The sequence below is a fragment of the Pogona vitticeps genome, chromosome 1, assembly GCF_051106095.1.
Source record: "Pogona vitticeps strain Pit_001003342236 chromosome 1, PviZW2.1, whole genome shotgun sequence".
Lineage (NCBI taxonomy): Eukaryota > Metazoa > Chordata > Lepidosauria > Squamata > Agamidae > Pogona > Pogona vitticeps.
In genome coordinates this window covers 300,350,260-300,370,771 of record NC_135783.1, presented here as the reverse complement: position 1 = coordinate 300,370,771, position 20,512 = coordinate 300,350,260, and the positions used below count along the sequence as shown (strand labels likewise).

The 20,512-nt window shown below is 40.9% G+C and overlaps 1 protein-coding gene and 1 long non-coding RNA gene across 3 annotated transcripts in view; both read right to left on the bottom strand.

The window, feature by feature from the left end:
- LOC110078989 (cytosolic phospholipase A2 epsilon) overlaps positions 1-4,069 on the bottom strand; it is a 35,171-nt gene extending 31,102 nt beyond the window's left edge. For both annotated transcript variants that reach the window (XM_072986231.2, XM_078391324.1), the window contains exon 1: positions 1,630-4,069. The gene's annotated coding sequence lies outside the window, so the exon portion shown is untranslated. The remainder of the gene's footprint in view (positions 1-1,629) is intronic.
- Positions 4,070-8,301: 4,232 nt separating this feature from the next.
- On the bottom strand, positions 8,302-14,276 carry LOC144588407 (uncharacterized). Its single transcript, XR_013543953.1, has 2 exons — positions 11,101-14,276; positions 8,302-10,671 (listed from the first exon to the last, which is right to left on the bottom strand). It is a non-coding gene; the product is annotated as an uncharacterized LOC144588407 (long non-coding RNA).
- Between the last annotated feature and the right edge of the window lie 6,236 nt (positions 14,277-20,512).

Below are 20,512 nucleotides of genomic sequence, written 5' to 3'. Positions count from 1 at the left end.
ACACCATGAAAGAAGGAGAAATGCATGAATAAATCTTGATGTGTATTTATAACCTCTCTCCTAGGATACTATAGTTAGTTAGGTTACTATAGAAGGTTCACTATAAAAGTCAATAGAAGCCAATAAAGAGATCACATAGGATGCTATCTTCCTATTTCCAGAGGGGCAAAAAAAATGAATGATCATTCTACCATTTCAAGTGTGAAAGTAAACATGTCCAGCAAAGAAAGCAAAATATTTTCAGTAAGGTCTCCTGCACTATTCTTCAGCAAACAACCTCAAACCCAAAACTGTCTGTGCTGTCTTTACAGACTCCCTTGATTCTGTTCTCTACAACAGTGGTCCCCAACCTTGGGCCTCCAGATGTTCTTGGACCACAAGTCCCAGAAGCCTTCACCACCACCTCTGCTGGCCAGGATTTTTGGGAGTTGAAGTCCAAGAACATCTGGAGGCCCAAGGTTGGGGACCACTGCTCTACAAGAATTTAATTTGCTTTCTGTAAGCAGCAATCCATGGAGGCACAGCTGGTGAAACAGTCATGAAACAGTATGGCTGCTAAGACCACTGGAAATAAATAAATAAATAAATAAATAAATAAATAAATAAATAAATAAATAAATAAATAAATAAATACATACATACATACATACATACATACATACATACATACATACATACATACATACATACATACATACATACATACATACATACATATCAGAGGATAGTCCTGAAAGGGGCATGAATACATGATCAATTAAATAAACAAGTGGTTCTTGTTTATAACATTTACCTCAGACATATTAGCATCCCTCGAAAACCATTGTAGAAGCTCAGAGTAGTGGTTAGCATGTTGGGCTAGGACAACTAGGCTCAAACCCTCACTTGCATATTTATGAAATATAATACACAGTCAGATAATGCACCTAATGAGAACTACTGTAATATATATTCTAATAACCAGCTAATACTGAAACCACTTGTTGATTTTCAGTTTTACTGCTATTACTATTATCTACCTTCAGAGAGAAAGACATGAATTTATTTCTTTTAGAATTGAATTTGACTTCAGTTAAAATCCTGTTTTTGCAGTTGCTCTTTGAGTTTTGGGGGCACAAAACCTCAACGGTTTAAAACCTATTACTTCACTTATGTAAATAAGAAACTTAGTTATACAATATTGTAATAACTTTCAATGAAAGCGATGCAAAAGTATTCAAACTTTAACACACTATCCCTTCATAGGGACAATGTCAGTTATGATGAATCATAGAATCTGTTCTTTTGCTTGGGTGGTCTGTACATTTCTGTAGGTCCCCCCGGAGGGCGGAGTGTCAGTTATCCTTATCAGGCATTGTCAATAAGTACGTCCCATGCAATCCAATCTGATAACACCACTTGTCAAGCTGGCCGTTCCTCTGGCAGTCTCCATTTTGGACCTCAAGTAATGACAGGTGTATCTTCAAACTGGGGGGGGGGGGAGTGGAAGGGGAAGCGGCAAGAAAGAGGGAGCTTCCATCCCCTCAACTGAGAAATCAGTAATTTTGGGGATACTCCCAGTATCAATAGCTCACTTTGAGACATAGTTAAAGGGGGGGGGCGGCGGAATAAAAGTTTACCTTTACTCACAGTTCTGAAGAAATTCAAAGCAGCATACTGTGTCCAAAAATGACTGCTTGCAGACTTTCGGGCCTCAGCAGATTTCTGCGGACTACATTATTAACCGTTCTAACTGTGCAACTGCTCTCTAACATCACCAACTGATAGAAGACTAAAAGAGACGGGGGAAACACTTAAGCAGAGGGGCATCTCTTTTAAATCAGAGGCAGGGGAAACATTTGGTTACCGCTGGATTGATTAATTGACAGTCACCCCAGTCCAGAAAAGTACTTCCTGGCTTAAACCTACAAAGAGAGCATATGAGGTTGCTAAAACTCCTATTTCAATATTTAAATGCACAGAGCTCTGATTGCGAAAACTGTGATTGCAATCTGGCAAAGTGCCAGTCATGTTCAGCTGTGTGCTTAATCTATCCCAGTACGATGGTCACAGCAGCTTTCGCTGTTTGAGCTGTACAAAGGTAAATATGAACAGGACATTGAGCCAGGACTCTTCCTGTCTTTGAATTGTTTTCATTTCAGCTGATTGTGATAAGAAGACTCAACCACATCCGAGGCATTTTTCTTTTGTTTTGTTTTTCCTTTCCTGTCCCCTCCCCGTCCTTCTTTCCTATTGTGTCATGCCTTTTTTTTAATTGAACCCTGAAGACAGAAACTATATTGGGTTTTTTATTTGTTTGTTTTTCTCAGTCAGCCACCCTGGATGCCTTTCCAACTGGAGAGGAGGGTGTAACTGTTTTGAATACATAAACAATGTAAACTCAAAGTGGAATTATTTATATCAGGGAAATGGCATGGGAAGAAAAGACTAAACAGCCTCTCCCAATTCAACATATTCTTAGTTTTCAATGCCTCCCCACGGAGCTGCTGCTAATTACTATGTACTCTTCCAGATAAAGCGTCAATTCCACCCTAAGGACCAAGTTGTGCACTGATCCTATCAGAAGTTGCCCTGACTTGCAGATGGCATTCTGCCACTTCACTTTATCTTGGTTTGTTGTTGTTTTTCCACTGAGTTCCTGCACCTGTTTCTCCCTCCCCAGATCCTTAGTTCCTCATTCTCTCCTATCAACAGGAAATTAAAACAAAGGCAAAACAAGAGGGAGAACATTCTGAGTCTGGAAAGAACCTAAAACAAATATCACACACACTGCAGCAGTATAATGGTTACATCATCTTGCATATTTATTTATTTATTTATTTATTTATTTATTTATTTATTTATTTATTTATTTATTTATTTATACCCCGCTCATTTAGACAACGTCTATTCTTGACAGTCACCCCATTTGTTTAGCATAGCTAAACAAATAGCATAAATTTGGGAGGCAAACTGCCTCAGACCAAAAAATTACTGTAGACATTATCAGTTGCTGAGTCACACAAACTAGTATGCAATAGATAATTTCTATGTGATCTCTTAACTTGATGCAGTTCTCCTCCAAAAGTCATGTTGTTGGTGTTACACTAGCATAACAAGACAAGGGGATTTTGGCCAATGTTTGATTTGGTCCATAGCATGGCTTTCCATCCTCTCTGTGTATATCATGCCTCTGCTTGAAGTTTCTTTGCAATACATTCACACCTTTGCCAGTTTTTACCTTTGTTCTGTTTTGCCTCCTTCTAGTATTAGATGTGAGATATTCCAAATCCTTGCCATCAGAGAAATACAGATAAAAGCTGAAATCCTCTTGTGGAAGTTACACTCAGAGAAGAGTTATGAGGTCATCAGCAGGGAGAGATGCTCTGTAATTAAAGACTTCACCCTTCTTTTCGAAGCTTGTCCAACTCCTGAAAAATCTAGTTCATTCACTGGAAGCTATGTGCAAGGAGGAAGTTTTTAATTACTGAAAATATCCCCCTGCTGGTAACATCATCATGCAGCAGCAATTTTGGATAATGATATACTTCTGTTTGCAGATGCCATGGCTTCCACACAATGAAACAGATTACTTAGGAGTCAGATAAGCCATGTAAGAAAAGGAGGAAGTCTTTTTTTAAGGAGCTTCATGGCCACAGTGGTTAAATTGCTGTACTACCGCCAAAACTGTGCTCACAACTTGGGGTTCAATCCCAGGCAGCCAGCTCAAGATTCAATCAGCCTTCCATCCTTCTGAGGTTGGTAAAATGAGTACCCAGCTCGCTAGGGGAGGGGGGGGGTAAAATGTAGCCTGCATAATTGACTTGTAAATCGCCCAGAGAATACTTGAAATACTATGCAGCTGTATATAAGCAGCACATTTTTCATGACTGAAAATCCCCTTTGCCATTGAACGTACATGTGCAGATTTGTGTTTTTGGGCAGCAACTCCCAGGCAGTACCTCCCAGAATTCTCTAAGAATTGCAAACCAAACACACAAATCTGCACACCTCTACTGTGGAGGTTTCCTGAGCTGCTTCTCAGGCGACATTGCAGCTATGGAAATTGTGAGAACCTCCACTCACTCTATTTTTTTCCTTCTTTAAAAACAACCTCTCTTTGCAGAGAGGACCGGGAAAATGAGACACTACCATCCAGCACCAGGTGCCCCACAGCCTGGGAGATTCTTTGCTGGAGAAGGAGGAGGTGGCTCCATCACTAGCTCTCTGGGTTTGGGCCAGGAGGTAGTCTTTCCAATTTGGAAATGGAAAGCACAGGCAATACCAGTGACCCCTGGGCAGGCAAGTGGTTGGGTGCCAGCCAACTGTTCTGCCCATTGGAGTTTGGGAATCCTGCAGAGGGCTTTCCTCCTGCTGCTCTGGTTGGAAGTTGGTTGTGGCAACAGCAACAGCATCCAAGGTAACTTTTCAGAGGAGGTTCCAGAGGACAACGGCCGCTGTCCATATTGTGATTCCCACCACTAAGCATGTCACTCCCTCTCGGTGAACATTATGGCCGATGTACTGGCGATAATATTGTTGCTGAGAAACCAGGAGCTCAACAACACCAGTCAGGGTGTGGATAAAAAGAGCAATTTAGAGTGATCTGGGTGATATTTGAAATACTCTTGTCTTTGGTATGATCCATTTTATCTCTCACTTGAGTGGTCCATATATTTGCATGGGAGATGTTTCTTCTTCCATGAGAAGGATCCAGATAGCCCTTCATGTGGCTTCAGATTATTGACATTCCCACCTTTTATCATATCTGTCATACTGTTGGCTATGGCCACTTTTAAAAAATTTATTAGGTGGTATACATCAACCTGGATACTCCTTTATATCTGAAATAGTGATGCATCACTTAGGAGAATGTGTTTTTTAAAAAATGGTGAGAAGAGAGAAATACAGGACAGGGTTTCTCTATCATCCTTTCTGTTCCAACCCACTGCATACATTGCAAGGCTGTCACCTAAGAGACCACCACCCACAGCTCTATTTGGGACTGACTGCAGAGCAGAATACGTAATTAGGGGTGCTCTCAATTGCACTAAATAAACTGCAGCCCCAGTGCTATGCCAGAAGGGGGCTTTTACTTAAACCACATGTGGTTGCCAGAAAATAGAGTGACCGAAACCATGCCAAAAGTGAACCAAATAAACTATTTGCTCATCTGATCATCCCCTCAATTGACTTGGGCTGGGTAAATACAGTATGGGGGACAATGAGGAAAGGGAGAGGATCCGTAAAGGTGTGCTGATTTCTGTTTTTCAACTGTTACTTGAAGAATTCTACCTGGGGAATTCTTAGAGAATTCCGGGAATTCCTATCCAATTCTGAGAGACGCTGCCTGAGAAACCCAAGAACACAAAAATGGCACACGTCTACCTGTGACATCATCGCCTTTCCTCAGGCATGAGTTACATAAGAGAATTTCAACCCAAATGTTACAATAAAAAAAATGTTGCTCTGAAAGACAAAAATGTTTTACAAGTCACCAATCCACAATTATCAAAGGCTTGTGGCATCATCCAATGGCAGGAGCAGCAATTAGTTCTTGCATTGCTTCACTTTGGAAATAACATTAAGCCTGCCATATTCATGAGATCCATTACTTGCTCTGCATTTTTGTGACTGTTTTTGGATTTTGAAACTATTTCTGGAGCTGTTTGGAACTGTATTCTTCTTTGCCACTTTTTACAACACTTTCAATAAGATATTTAAATTTTATAGCAGTTTGGTCATTTTGAGACAACGCTGGTAATAAAGAATGGCATTACCTTGACCGCCTACTGAATTCCTTATATTTTATCATTTTTCTGGTATTCCTGCCTGGTAAACTTGGCATGAAGGCTTAACAGCTTAATTTTGTGAATTTTTGGTAACTCCCTGGAGCACCAATCAGTCAGAGGGGCTCAGGGTGTTAGGAGGGGTTTGGGGCAGGAAGATTTCCCCCAGCCATTAGCATATTCAGCCCTTCTGGAATCTACCCACACAAGAAAAGTTTGGGCTGTGTGGCTGAATGGTTAGGGTGGGCCTTTCTGACCTGGCCATAACCTTGACGTAAGTTAAGTGTGATAAGGTAGGACAATGGGGTCTAACCTCTTTTTATGCCTGCCCCTTCTCTCTTTTACCTTAATATTTTCCCTTGTGTCAGATTCCAGATAGGTTCATAATAGGAAATATGTGATGTAAATATGTGATGATGGAAGCACAAAACCCATACACAGAGAACACGTAGGTTGGCTAGCCAAGCCAGCAAAATCTCATTCCTTAAGATTTCAGCACCGGATCTCAGGGAGGTGCCTGAGAAAATTGGGCAGGCCCTTGTGAGGCTGTTGATCATCCTGCCATTCTCCCCCTGGTTGCATTCACTCACCCACTGAGTGTGCTGATGTTGCACTAATATAACACATATACAACCATCTTCAAACTGAGCCCTGGTGCCAACTGGGAAGGGATGATGATGGTCAAGCCACAGTTCTTCAGGAGCACCCTCCATAAGGTGGTGCATCCTCTAGCCCAGGAGAGCTTAGATCCTGATCAGTCATGTGATGGTTAATGAGCAAAAGAACTAAAAGTCTCAGTATCCTCTGCACCCAAGAGGACCTGGCCCTGGATGTCAGGGGTACTTGACCGACTAGACATGAAAGGTGGTGGGAGTTGTAGGGTTGCTACCTATAGGTTCTATAGGCTCTATAGAAGGCAAAGATTAAACACCCCAAAAATAACAAGTCCCAGGAAGTCCATCAATGCGGAGGGGGTGTAATAAGAGGACATGAGGTCAACATCGGAGGTAAAAGGACAAAATCTAGACATCTGACAATTTGCAGGGAATTCTTGGAGTCCATAAACGTAGAAGAGCACATCTCAGTGTCAAGCCCATTTCTATGGATTTTTGTCCCTTTTTCCCAATCTGGGAATCCATTCTCTGATGGTTCCTTGTAGTCCACTCATTATTGGTTTCAAAATTAATTTATTATCATTAAACATTACATTGATTTTTAAAAGTGACTTGATGTGTAACTCATCAGCTGTTTTGTACTTTCCGGTAACTTTAAAAATAAATTTAAGCTTGATACACAAATGGCATAAAACATGACAAACCGCTGTCAAAATGCTTTTTAAAATTCCCTTTAAATTTAATTCTTAAACCAGAAAGCATTGCTTATTGCACCAGTGAAACGATTTTATTCCCACTTGTTGCTTTACTTTTCAAAAGCAGCTCTATTATGTTGGAGTCATGAAATGAGCAGGCTGATAGTCTATGTAGTCACAAGTAATTAGGATAGCAAATAGTCTCTTAGAGAAGTTAAAGAAGTCAGCCACACACAAGGTGGTGCCAGTGGTGCTCCTGATGGGCGACTAGAAGGAGAGGACCTCATACAAGATGACTGCCCTGCCCCCAGGAGGACTGTGTTTTTTTAACCTTACAAGCTCACAGATAGTTGATAGTATACAGATAGTTGACAGAGTTCAGATAGGACAATGGTTACATCATGCCATTATGATTGGCCTAAGAAGAGGCCTTTAAACAAGCTCTCTATCACCTATGAGAAAGAAGAAGAATGGGTAGTCATGCCCCTCAGAAGCAGCTGTGACGTCATCCAGGAGGGTTTGCCCTCTACTGTAGATTAAGCCAACAGTTTAGCAACTTTGGGGAGGGGCATTCCCCCACACTGTTATACCCTCTTTAAAAAAAGGAAGGTGGGAGGATGATTAGTAACACGTAACTGCACCACATTCAATTTAATTTCATGTTGTTTCTTACTCATTCATCAAATATAAGTGTGTTTTTGTTGCTGAATCTTTCACAGAGGCATTGGAGATTAAAAAAATGTACAGATTTCTAACAGTATATGTGTGGTTGTCAACCTTGCGTGACCCAGAAGTTCTTGGATTGTAAGTCCCGGAAGCCTTCACCACAAACTGGGCAGATTAGGGTTTCTGGGAATTGCAGTCCAAGGGTTACGTAAGGTGGGAACCACTGGTCTATATCGATATTCTGCTTTAAAGTTATGGATCATATAAAGTCGCACCAAAAAGATGACAGAAAAAAAATTTCTCACACACCCCTAATTACTATTCCCCTTTTTCTCTGCTTGTGCATAGACCAGCCTAATCCCCTTCCCCATGTGATGGCACACAGCTCTCATCTTCTCCAGCAAGCATGACCAATTTGGCAGGAGTTCCAGTTTTTAAGAAAGCTGGTGGAAACTCTCTAAAACCAGTATATTCCACACGTGAAAATCACCATCCTGCTCTCCACTCTAAACATTCACTATAAACCATTTAAAATTGTTTGATATCAACTTAGCAAACTTTCCATGTTTCCCTGCCTACTTAGTTTTGGCAACCCATGCTATGTTCCTCATTGGTACCTCATGGATAGAGCAAGATGGGTTCACTCCAGAATGGTGGCAAGTAGACTGTTTCCTTAAACCAAGAGCCACCTGAGATAACGCTTCTTGATTCTGTATAATGAAGAATGATGACCTAGGGAGCACTGTACAGCTTGTAATCAGTACAGTGGGGTCTTGACTTAAGAACGGCTTGAGTTAAGAACATTTTGACTTAAGAACCACTCTCATAGGAAAAAATTGACTTGACTTACATACTTAGATTTGAGTTAAGAACTGAAAAAAAACCACGTGGGAGGCAGGGAAAGTGCAAAATTTGAACTTTCAGTTAACTGTTGGCCAGTGAAAAGGGTGCCTGTCTGCTTCCTCACTCCTCCCAGCATTTAGAGAGTGGATTGGGAGACAATCTTCAGACTGCCTGGTACTGTACTGCCTGGACTGTATTTTCCCTGCCTTCCCTGAACCTTTCTTGACCTAAGAAAAAAAAGAAACAAAATATCCCCCTCTAGTGGTCGAAGGCGGAATAGCAGCTTCCCATTAGTTTCTATGGACGGAAAAGAGCAGATACGGATCAAATGGTTTTCAATGCATTCCTATGGGAAATGCAGATTTGACCTGAGAACGTTTGACTTGAGAACCGCCTTCCAATATGGATTAAGTTCTCAAGTCAAGACCCCACTGTAATAGCATGGGTGTGATATATAGGAGATAGTCTATAACTCTTACACATTATGCTCTGCATAGCTTTTCCTGGGCAAGCAGGGAAGATAAGCAAATTTTCTTCAACAAAAATACACAGATGACTAAAAAAAAATGATATATTTTAAAACAGTAATGCTTCATCATGGAAAATAGTTACAATTCCCCCAAATGAACAATACTGTAACTTATTTATACATATACAGTAAATGTTCTGTTATACATTCTGTTATACATGTCAGATCCAGAACAATAATCTTATTTTTAGAGGGGGCTAAAGCCAATCCATAGTTTGCAATTCGAGTAGACTCAAAGAATCGATGGCATTTGATTCTAATGTTGACTTATCATTTAGACATTAATTCAGTGCATCTGCTGCAGTTCGGACTAGAAGTCCTAGAACCTGTTTATTTGGTGTGACTCTGCTGCCCTGGGGGTTCTGGGAAATATTATCCAAAATCTTTCTGATGTTCCTGATCCATAAAAATCCTCTTGTAGACAGTCAAATGTCTTCCATGAGTGGGAGGTATTTGGTCAGTGGAAACTGAGATATATCTCCAGCCCACTATGACCTTGGAAATAGGCTGTGTAGTTTTGGGGGACCTACCATTGAGTAGGGCAATGGTTCCCATCCTTGAATCCCCAGATGTTCTTGGACAACAACTCCCAGAAATCCTGGACAGCACAGCTAGTGGTGAAAGTTTTAGTCCAAGAACACTGGGGACCCAAAGTTGGAAACCACTGGAATAAAGGCCATGGTGGTGATGGCTGCCAAAGGAGGAGAGACAGGCAAAAATTTCCTCTCACATTCTTACTTTATCTTAGCAGGAGTATTCTGAGGAGAACTCTGATAGGAATGTTACCACCAGCAGAATGAAAACTTTGACAATCATTCCCCTGCTCAACGCACCCAACCTGAAGCCAGCACAGCCATCCTGCAGGCATTCCCAGTTCAAAAGGTGCTCCCTGGTCTCCTTATTCCCAAAAGAAGAAAGGAGATAGGTCTGGTAAGCAGCAAACTGGACAGTGGGTGGCTGTGACCACTGCTCTTAAGCTGGGCAGGCAGATTGGGAGAAAATCCTGCCTCTTAAACTGGGCAGGCAGACTAGAGAGAAAATCCTCCTTTTCTGGTGCCCCTGTATTGTCTGGATCTCCCCCTGCCAGCCAATACCAGGCCAGCAGGGAAACCCCAATCCCTACAAGCCAATAGGGCTGCTAGGACAATCTCTAGTGGCCACCCCTCCCCCATCCACTAGACCGCATGGCTAGTGCCATGCCTGTTCTGGCGCCTTAGCCGAGGTGAGCCCTTCTTAGCAGCGACTGGGGTGCCCAAGCAAGTCTGTTTTCCCACCAGGAGAATGAAATGTTTGACAGTCATTCAGAAACACAGCTGCTATTTTCATACTCAATGACTTTCTTATCTTGAAAGCCTAGATAGATTAGATCAACTGATCTGAACAATATAATGAAGCATAACAACTCATTGTAATTCTTCACAGCTACCTCCCGCCATAAACACATCTGCCTTGCCTGGTACCTGGCATTCAGCCCCGTGGGGAATTTCAGTTCCATGACATTGGGGCCTCCTCATGTCCTCTTCATGTTTACATGGGTGTATTTGACTATTTGCGCCCTAGGAGGGAGAACAGAACTGTAATGGATCCCGTCTACAAACAAATCACTTTGATTTTTAATATGATAACCTCTAATTAATTTGTACTTAAGAACTGGAGGGAACCCACAACTAAAAGAATACAGCATCTACAATTATTCTACACTAGATGTCAGATACTGTCCTCTTTTGATCGTAGGGAATTTTATTCAGTACCTGAATAAGAATACAGTATATGTATTGAATCCATGTGCTTATATCCTGCCTAACAAGAGACAGTTGATAGGAATGCTCTGTTAGCTAGCCTTCTTTCTTTTTCAGATCTTCTTCCATGTCAAAGACAGCCAGCAGTGAAAGTAGAATTTACAGTTATCACCACCACCACCACCACCACCACGTTTGCTTTGAGTTAAGAAAACAAAGCATAGCACCTGGTGCTGTGGATCTTACCTTATGACACTTCATTAGTCTATAAATCCCTGATACTTCTGCTTCCGAGGCTCCAGGTGGTGCAATGCTGGGGCATACAAGTGGCAGTGATCCTTGGAACATGGTTGATATCTCTGAATCTGTTCAGGAGGATGAACAGGTTTAAGCACAGTATATGAATGATGACACAGAGTTCCACCCCTTGCTCTGTTTTTGAATGAAAGTGAGGGGTAACCTCCCACTGTCCATATTCTCTCTCTAGTTAAATCTTTTGGGTGTTTCCAGATATAAGGAAGCTCTCTTGCACACTTCCTGGTGAATTAAAAAACAAGGGGATCAGGTACAAAGAATATAAAACTTTCTGAACTTAGCTGTCACATTGAATGGTTTGAGAAAGATTCACAGACAAAGCATGTTGTAGCGTTCATCCTTATTATGTTAAGTAGTTATGAATATTCATGTTTCAGGCTAATGTTGCTGAGAGGAGGAGCCAAGAGAAATGTAATAAAGAGGCGGAGTCAGAGAGTGAGTGAGTCAGTCAGAGTCAGAGTGGAGAAGGAGATAGAGTGTGGTATTTGGGAGATCTGAGGTGTGATTAGAGTGAAAAGTGAATAAGAACTGTAATGACAAATAGAAGGTTGAGATTGATGATAATAGAAGTTACCTATGATTAATATTCAGACATATGTAATCAATAAAAACATTTTATTTAAAACACGGTGAAGTATTGATCTGCATCTTCATCCTTCCTTAATTAATGTTGATTTAGTGATCAACTGGTGGCAGCGAGGTAAAAAGGAGTAGTACTTGTGTGCTCTGAGATCTGGAGGGTCAGGCAAGGGGGCACAAGGGTGAACGCCACACATGTGCATTTAGATATTGAAGAATATGTCATTCATAAGTGAAGGCTTACCTCACATTCCCACTGTAATAATACACACATTCTTTTATCTCATCAAGTATAAATATTTATTTTCTGTAGTAGCTTAAACATTAATGAGCTCTATTTGGCATAAAGTCACAGAGGAACTTACCACTGTCAGCCAAAAATTCCTGTGATGTGTCTAGTTGCTGACAGGCCCCACACAACCAACATAGAAGTAGCATTTTTGTAAGACCAGGTATGCTACTCCACTCAATGGACTTTACTGCAGAGAACAACATAAAAATCTTGACAGTTGAACCAGCTGTGTGTATTGTATTGTAATCTAGTATACCATTCTGTTATAAGAAGCCATCTAATGTGGAAAACCAAAACACTCACTTTCTAATTGGAGATTTCAACAGCCAGAGCAAAATCTAGGGCTATGAACATGATAAAATGGTGAAGCCATTATAAAGTGGGCAGAATCCCATTCCACAGGCCTTATTTATTTATTTATTTATTTATTTATTTATTTATTTATTTATTTATTTGTTTGTTTGTTTGTTTGTTTGTTTGTTTGTTTGTTTGTTTGTTTGTTTGTTTGTTTATTTGTTTATTTGTTTATTTATACCCTGCCTATCTAGTCAAACGACCACTCTAGGCGCCTTATATATAAGCCTAGACCACCCAGTTCATTTAACAGTGGCAAGTAGCAGCGAGGCTGCAATCCAGAACTAGTTTTGTTAGCAAACCTATAGATCAATAGCATATTAACAGCGTAAGAGATCCAATCCCAGACACTCAACAGAAACCTATACCATGTCAGTTCTACTTGGCCATTTGACCTCAATCTATAGTATTCCATAAGAGGTATAATTTCAGAAAAGTCGACTGGGAAAAGTTTATAGCAATGTTCGATGCAGCTATGCTTCAGACTGCGTCTCAGCCAGACAACTGTGATCAATTTGTAACTTCCATTTTGGAATATTCTCATGCCTCCATTCCAAGAGGCTGCCAAACCAACTACACCTCAGGTCTCACACTGGAAACACACGCTCAGTGTTTAGATTTTATTTCTCTCTTCAAAGCAAGTCCTTTTAGTGAACATACAGGAAAAGCTGGGACAAATTTTATCTGGACACTTTCAGAAATAAAAAGATCTTGCGAGATAGACACTATAACAGAGCGTGGCATGACAAGAAGGAGACAGAAAGTTTGGAGCTTATTGAAAAGAATGAACAATGATCAAAACAAAAGGCCACTTATAAAAACAATCAGCTGAAACCAAAGCCTTTAAAAAATAGGTCTATGCCTTCCACTTGGAAAATCCAGTATGGTGATAATTTTAACAGTGGTTGTTGAGTGTTATTTAATAGCTCTTGGGATATACAAGATCCAAAGATCACTGCAAAATGAACAATGGTGTGTGATTTACCAGTCCACTAAACATTGTTTGTTCAGAGCAATTTGATGTATTAGTAGATTTTCAGAGCAATTTAGAATATTAGAAGATTTTTCAATCTGCTCAAAAATTCTAATGATAGAAATAAATAAGCCTTGACAAAATTAAATTAATCAGAGTGTATACCCAGTAACCCACAATGATCACTGAATATTTCCTAACAACTATTATTACTTCTGAACTGTTAAATAATCCTCCATAAACTGTTAAGAATATTAGCATTTTAGACCCTTTGTGTTTTCTGTTTTGATCCTGATGCTTTGATCAATACAGAGTATAATGAAGCAAAGTACAGTGATGCCTTGACTTATGAACGCCCTGACCTATGAACAAATTTACTTACGAACAGCCCTGGCCACAAAATTTTGCTTTCACTTGCGGCCGGAGCTTTGACCTATGAACAAAAAAAGGCAGGGGAAAGGGGCGGGAATTAAAAAAAACTAACCATTGGTGGTGAAGAGGCTGCTGTGGAAGGCCTGGTGAGCTACTGGATGGCTCCCAGTGCAAGCAGGGTCATTGGTGGGGGGGGGAGGGAGGAGAAGGAGGGTGGGGGGTGTCCCCTTTCCCCGGCCAGGTGGTGGTGGGGAGGGCGGTTCCTTCCTTCCTTCCAGGGAGAAGGGGGACCCTGGGCTCCAAGGCCTGTGCCTTCGGTCCCTGCAGCAGGGCAGGGGTGGGGACCCTGGCCTTTCCCCTGGCACAAGGGGGGGTGAGTTCTTCGTGGGGGGGAAACGGTCAGCCAAGAATGCTCACCCGGCCTTCCCCATAGCTGCATGGGCTCCGCCACCACTGAAACTACCACCGCCAAACCCGCCGTCCGAGAACTCACCCGGTGTTCCCCGCCACCGCCGAAACCACCCCACTGCCGCTGAAACCACCCCACTGCCGGCGAAACCACAGTTGGCGGAGGAAGGCTGAGTGAGCTACCGGATGGCTCCTCGCCGACGGTGGTTTCGGCAGCGGCAGGGCCCAGGTGGCTGACCATGGCCGGGAGGCTTGAGATGAGGCTTCATGGGGAGGTAAGTGTGCTGCTTTTTATTGTTTTGAGTGGCTTTTGCATGGTGGGATTGGGCTGGTGGTGTTATTTTGGGGGTTATTTTGTGTTTTGTTTTGTTTTTTGCAGCCCCAGGGGCTTGCACGTTTTTATTTTTATTTTTTGGGGGGGTATTTTTTTCCTTCAGCTGGAACGGATTAATGGGTTTTCAATGCATTCTAATGGGAAATTGTGCTTTGACTTATGAACATTTTGACTTACGAATGCCATTCCAATACAGATTAAGTTCGTAAGTCAAGGCACCACTGTATTAGAAGCATGAGGGCTATCCATGCACCCTGGTATCCTTGTGAATAAAGGGCAATGTGGAAATGTTGAGATATGAAAGTTGGCCTTTTCCATAGCTCTGTCCCAGCTTTTGAGTTCTTTCACAAGGAAAGTTTACTTAGTTGCCTTGATGATCCACTTTAGCAACATTGCCAGAAGGATCTTTTCAAGGAAGGTGCTTTGGTAAGTGTTCTAATTCAACTAGAGATTGAGTTAATGGATACCTTCTAATTATTGTTCTTCACTTGTTCTTAAATTTTTGCTGCTGGTTGTATGGTTATTTTATTGCTATTATTTTATGGCTTAAAAATTGTCTGCCTTGAAGTCTTTCAAAGGAAATGTGTTTTCAAAGAAGAAAAAGAAAAAGAAAAAGAAAAAGTTTGATATAAATGAACGTCTTCAGGTTCTGCAGCTGATAAGGACAAAATCTCTAGACGGCAGCCTTGCCATTCCAGACCTGTAAATAGCAAGCTGTGTTGTTATTAGACAACTGCCTACTAAATATGTTTGGGTAAGAAATGAGATACACAGCTCATCCAGAGAAAAACATATGAACAAAATAATGCTCATCTCTGAAGGGCTGCAGATGCAATAATTTAGACATTCACTTCTAATTCAATTTAGATAATAATGTGATCTTTATATGGGGTGTGATTTATTTATTTATTTATTTATTTATTTATTTATATTTGATTTATACCCCGCCTATCTGGTCTACTCAACCATTCTAGGCAGCTTCCAGTATAGGATAAAACAATAAAACACAAGAACATTACATAATCATTTGATATTTACTCTGACAATTCCAGTTTTGGCAACAGCATCTGAGTGATAGAGCTCCTTTACCTAATGCCTTCAGTAACTCTGAAAGAAATGTATGCCGAGCTCTGACTCATAAATCCAGACTGTTGTGCTGTTGTTTAATCATTTAGTCATGTCCGACTCTTCGTGACCCCATGGACCAGAGCACGCCAGGCCCTCCTGTCTTCCACTGCCTCCCGGAATTGGGTCAAATTCATGTTGGTAGTTTCGACGACACTGTCTAACCATCTCATCCTCTGTCATTGCCTTCTCCTCTTGACCTCACACTTCCCTAACATCAGGGTCTTTTACAGGGAGTCTTCTTTTCTCATGAAATGGCCAAAGTATTGGAGCCTCAGCTTCAGGATCTGAATTAAGACTTGTACTTTATATTAATACATAGGAATAGGAATCTCCTGCTGCAGCAGTGGCATGAATGACATTCGTCCAAGTGTTACAAAAGATATAATATCAAATAGGGATTAGACTTTTGTGGTCACAAAAAAAATCTTGGAAGAACCTGTTTCCTTCATCTTTTTGTTGTTGTTGAAACAGAGCTTCTTAAACACATATGATTGAAACAGAGCTTCTTAAACACGTATGATTCATGTTAACAGACGTTTCGTGCTCTTTTGCATTTCCCTGTTTTGTTAAAGCTTTCTTTCACCTATCAAATCACCCAGGAAATTTTTCATCCAATAGTATTGAAAGGGCTGCTATCAGGAACCCAGTAGGTAGGGGTCCTTTTTTCTTCTCAGCACTTCCTCTGGGTGGGATTACTTTGTACTTCTGAGTTCCTTGTGCCCTCCATGTTAGGTTGTTTTCCTACTGCTGCACACAGGACTCCAGGCAGAACAGAAGAGAAAACATCAAATGATAGGGGGAGAAATCTCCCAATTTTCTACCCATTTTGGTTTAGAGGGTCTTTGATTGTATATTTGTATTTCCTTGCTTGCTTTTCTTGATTTTCAGGAGAAAGAGAGCAATGTGGTTTTTTTTCATTTTCATTTTTTGTTTGTTGTCCTTTTTGGCTTTTTTCCACTTTGGGTAGATGAGTGGTTGCTTTTCCTGTTTGATTATTTTATTAAAAATGCTATTAGGCTAATTTATTGTATATATTGGGTGAGGTTTTGGAAGGACTGGGGGGAAGTTTCTGATGTAGTTGATTATTTTTCTGTTTGACAGGCAGTTAGTTAGCCAGGTGGCCAGGCACTGGCTGCCTGATTCCTTACCTTTTCCTAGTCTGCTCCTCAGGTCCAGAGGGTCTCTGCTGTGGTGAGTTGCCTACAGCTGGACAATTAGCAGAGAGAACGTCACAGAAAAGAGTTCCATAGCTTGTGAAAAGCCATTAAAAGGCCCTTTCTCAAGTCCTCTCAGATGTTCCTGTGAAAACATTGGGATGAAGGGAAGGACATTCCTCAAATATCTTAAAACATAGTGAGGGTAATATGGAGATATGTAGTTCTTCAAATAGCAAGAACCTAAAGTATATAGGGTTTTATAAGTCATAAACAGCACTTTGAATTGAATCTAGAAATGAGATGTCAGCTAGTAAAGCTGGTGTAACATGGCAGTTACAGATTTCCTGCAAATTGATCTGACTGCTATGACACATGCTATAGTTACATCCTTTCTGGATTACTATAACACATGGTATGTGGGACTGCCTTCTAGGAGCATTTTGAAACTTCTGTTGGTCCCTAATGTTGTGGTGAGGCTATTGACCAAGTGCCAAGTGTGATAAAAAAAAAATACTAAGCTTGCTTAAGAATAAGAGTTTCGACATAAGAACTTGTTTAACCAGAGAAATTCCAGTAGCTAGACTACCTTCTGGATTTCTTCCATGTCCTAGTTCTTCTGCAAACAATTAGAACTATGCAACCCTACCAGCAGGTAACAATAAAAGGAACTGACAGCAGGCCAGTCTTCTGACCCGTAAGAACTTCAGAGTCACTGTCCTACAGTATTGATCTGAAGTCTGTTTCAAAATCTGAGTACAGAAGAAGTTCTCAAAATGTGGCTGAAACTGATTTTACAACTGATGTACGAAGGACATATTTATGGGATAATTTTGGCCAAACAGCTACTGTCAGATGTTCTCTCTGTTGCTTCTCTTTTCTGTTTTATTACATTTTTAAAGCAATGCATGTTGCTTTGTTTGTGAGGTTCACCAAGAAAGTAGCTTATAAATCTTAAACAAATAAATCTGATGCATATCTATTTAAGAGGACTTGAGAAGAAATGCATGCAGCTTTGTACTACGTAAAACTGGGTATGAAAGGAAGTTAAATAGAAGCTAAACCTACAGTAGACTCTGGTTCGATTCCTAAAGCATAGTGCAATTAATAGTCACTGGTCTGTTTGGGTCACACTGCATTGGAATTATTCCACAAATGTAGAAAGGCATGCAAAAAAAGGCTGTAGAAATCTGTTTAGTTCCCATACTGGCTGACAAGGTGCCTACAGGAATAGGGCTGGTTCCTCTCAGGGTGCTGGGTGGAGTCTTGGGGAACTGCTGTGATTCCTTGGGTCTCCAGGCAGGGAGATGTATTTCAGGGTCAATGGGGCTGGCGGAAGAGAAAGTCTGTTATTTTTGTGACCATATGCCTACATATGCCTATAAATCCTGAGTACCCATTTCCATCCTAATCCTGGTGATGCCAGGGCTTCGTGGCTGAGCATGAAAATGTTTGCTGAGGCAGGAATGAGGGGAAAAGACTGGGAAGGGTGTTCATGGGTCCACACACGTAATGGCTATTTGGTTCAGCCCAGCGGGTAGGGAAATCCTTAGGAAGTGTTGTTATGGTAAAGTATCCGTTTGAAAAGTGAGACAGATGGACAACGAAGGAATTTCTGCTCCCTCCAGGAGCAATTTGCCACAGCAAACGACACAGTTGAAGTCATGCACCCATAAACCATGAACAGGATTTGGGCCATTGCCAGTCTATAGGCAGTATCCTTCAGTTTTTATCCTGACAATCCCTTCCATGGCAAAAAGTCATAATAGGGTACTTATAGCAGGAAAAGGGGCTGTGATTGACCTCAGCATAGCTAAAGGTAAAGGATGATGAGAGTTGCAGTGCAACAAAATCTGGAAATTCACAAGTTCCTGAGCCTTGACTTAAAGTCTCATCCTTATATGCCCTTGTAGGCACAGCCAGGTGATGTTTCAATGTATTTTGCATTCATTTTGCAATTTTTTTTACTCCTATGGCACAGTCTTAAATTGCAATACTGTTGACAGACACACACGCTACTTGGAGCCAGGTAAGTTGATGGGCTGCTTCTTGGGGGCAGGAATGGATTGCAGTGGCAGCTTATGCTAGATATGAATGCAAAGCACACATCTCTACTTTAAGCACTATGGGGCAGTTTATAAACAGCACACTTTTTTGCTTTGCTTTTCTCCCTCCCACAGTTAGCCTCATGGAATGTTCCTATGACCAAGACTATGGCCTATTTCCCGTCTCATCCATATACTAAAAGTATATCCATTAACACACTCCAAAATTAATACATTACTTCTGAAGTTTCTCCAGTCTAGGTAATTGAAATATTCCATCTAATCTTAAACTACAGAAATGGAGATGAAGAGAGAAGAAGAAGAACCAGTGATAATCTTCTCTAATTGAGGTAATGAGGCATCATTCCTTATATTGAAAAATGGGTGAATATTCCACTTCAATAAGACTCCGCCACCTTCTTCAACAACTTGTTTGACAGCAAAACACACAGGACAGTTTATCTTGAATTCATCATCTACCATTTGTTCTTTCAAATGATACCATTTGACAAAGGCAAAAGTGGTTTCTATTCCCTTTATCTCTGCCTGCATCGAACATTCCCTTCCTTAACCTCCCTTTACTACAAGATAAACACATCAATTTTATTTCTCCTTTCTTCATACAACTTGAACTCTAATCCTTTACCTTCTCTTTCCCCACTTCCTCCCTCTATTTTGTAAATCCTCTTTTGTCGACATCCTTAAAATATACAGGCACTATACTATGGGGATAAACATAATGCCTTGCAAATTAGCAAATTCATTCATACTTGTTATTTTTATGTGCTATCAAGTCATCTCCAATTTATAGCAACCCTATGAATGAGAGATCTCCAAAATGTCACACTCTCAACTGTTCTGCTTGCAAATCCAAGCCTATGGCTTCTTTTAGGGAGTCATTCCATTTTGTACTTGGTCTTCCTCTTTTCCTGCTGTCCTCCACCTTTTCCAGCATTACTGTCTTTTCCAGCATTACTGTCTTTTCCAGATAATCCTGCCTTCTCATGATGTGCCCACAGTAGAACAATTTCAGTTTCAATATTTTTGCCTCCAGAGATAGTTCAGGCTTGATTTGATCTAGGACCCACTTGTTCATATCTGCTGGATATCTTTTACAACCATACATAGTGATTAGAAAGACAAGGATGTACTCATTCATTCATTCTATTAGATACATTTGCAAAAAGCCCAATGAACGGGGGGAGACTGGTTTGCAGTTTAATTCTCACTATGGCCCAGTCAGCGAACAGTGGTTCCGGACAGATTTACCAGTAAATTTCACACACTCTACTTTGGTAGCTCAAGACAAAAAAAAAAAAAAAAAAAAGCAAAAAGTCAAATCCTATCATTTATTATGATTACCTCTACAGTTGTGGCAAACTAAAGCTACAGACAATGCAATCTGTGGGTCTTAGGTGGTCCCAAGGGATATTTCTGCACTATCAAAAGCCATCCCTGTGCTTCCCCAGTTTGAAAATGGAAAAAACATCCCCTCTAGAATAGCCTATAACATCTTTTAGAAACCTTCATAATTCCGACCACCTGCAGATGCTGGCAGTGAACAGCAGAAGAAGGCATCCTGCAGGACAAAAGTGTCCTTGTCACCTTGCTTTCTTTCAGTTCCATAGATGTGGGTTCAATACTTACTCATTTGCTCCACCTTACCTATTCATTCATTCATTCATTCATTCATTCATTCATTCA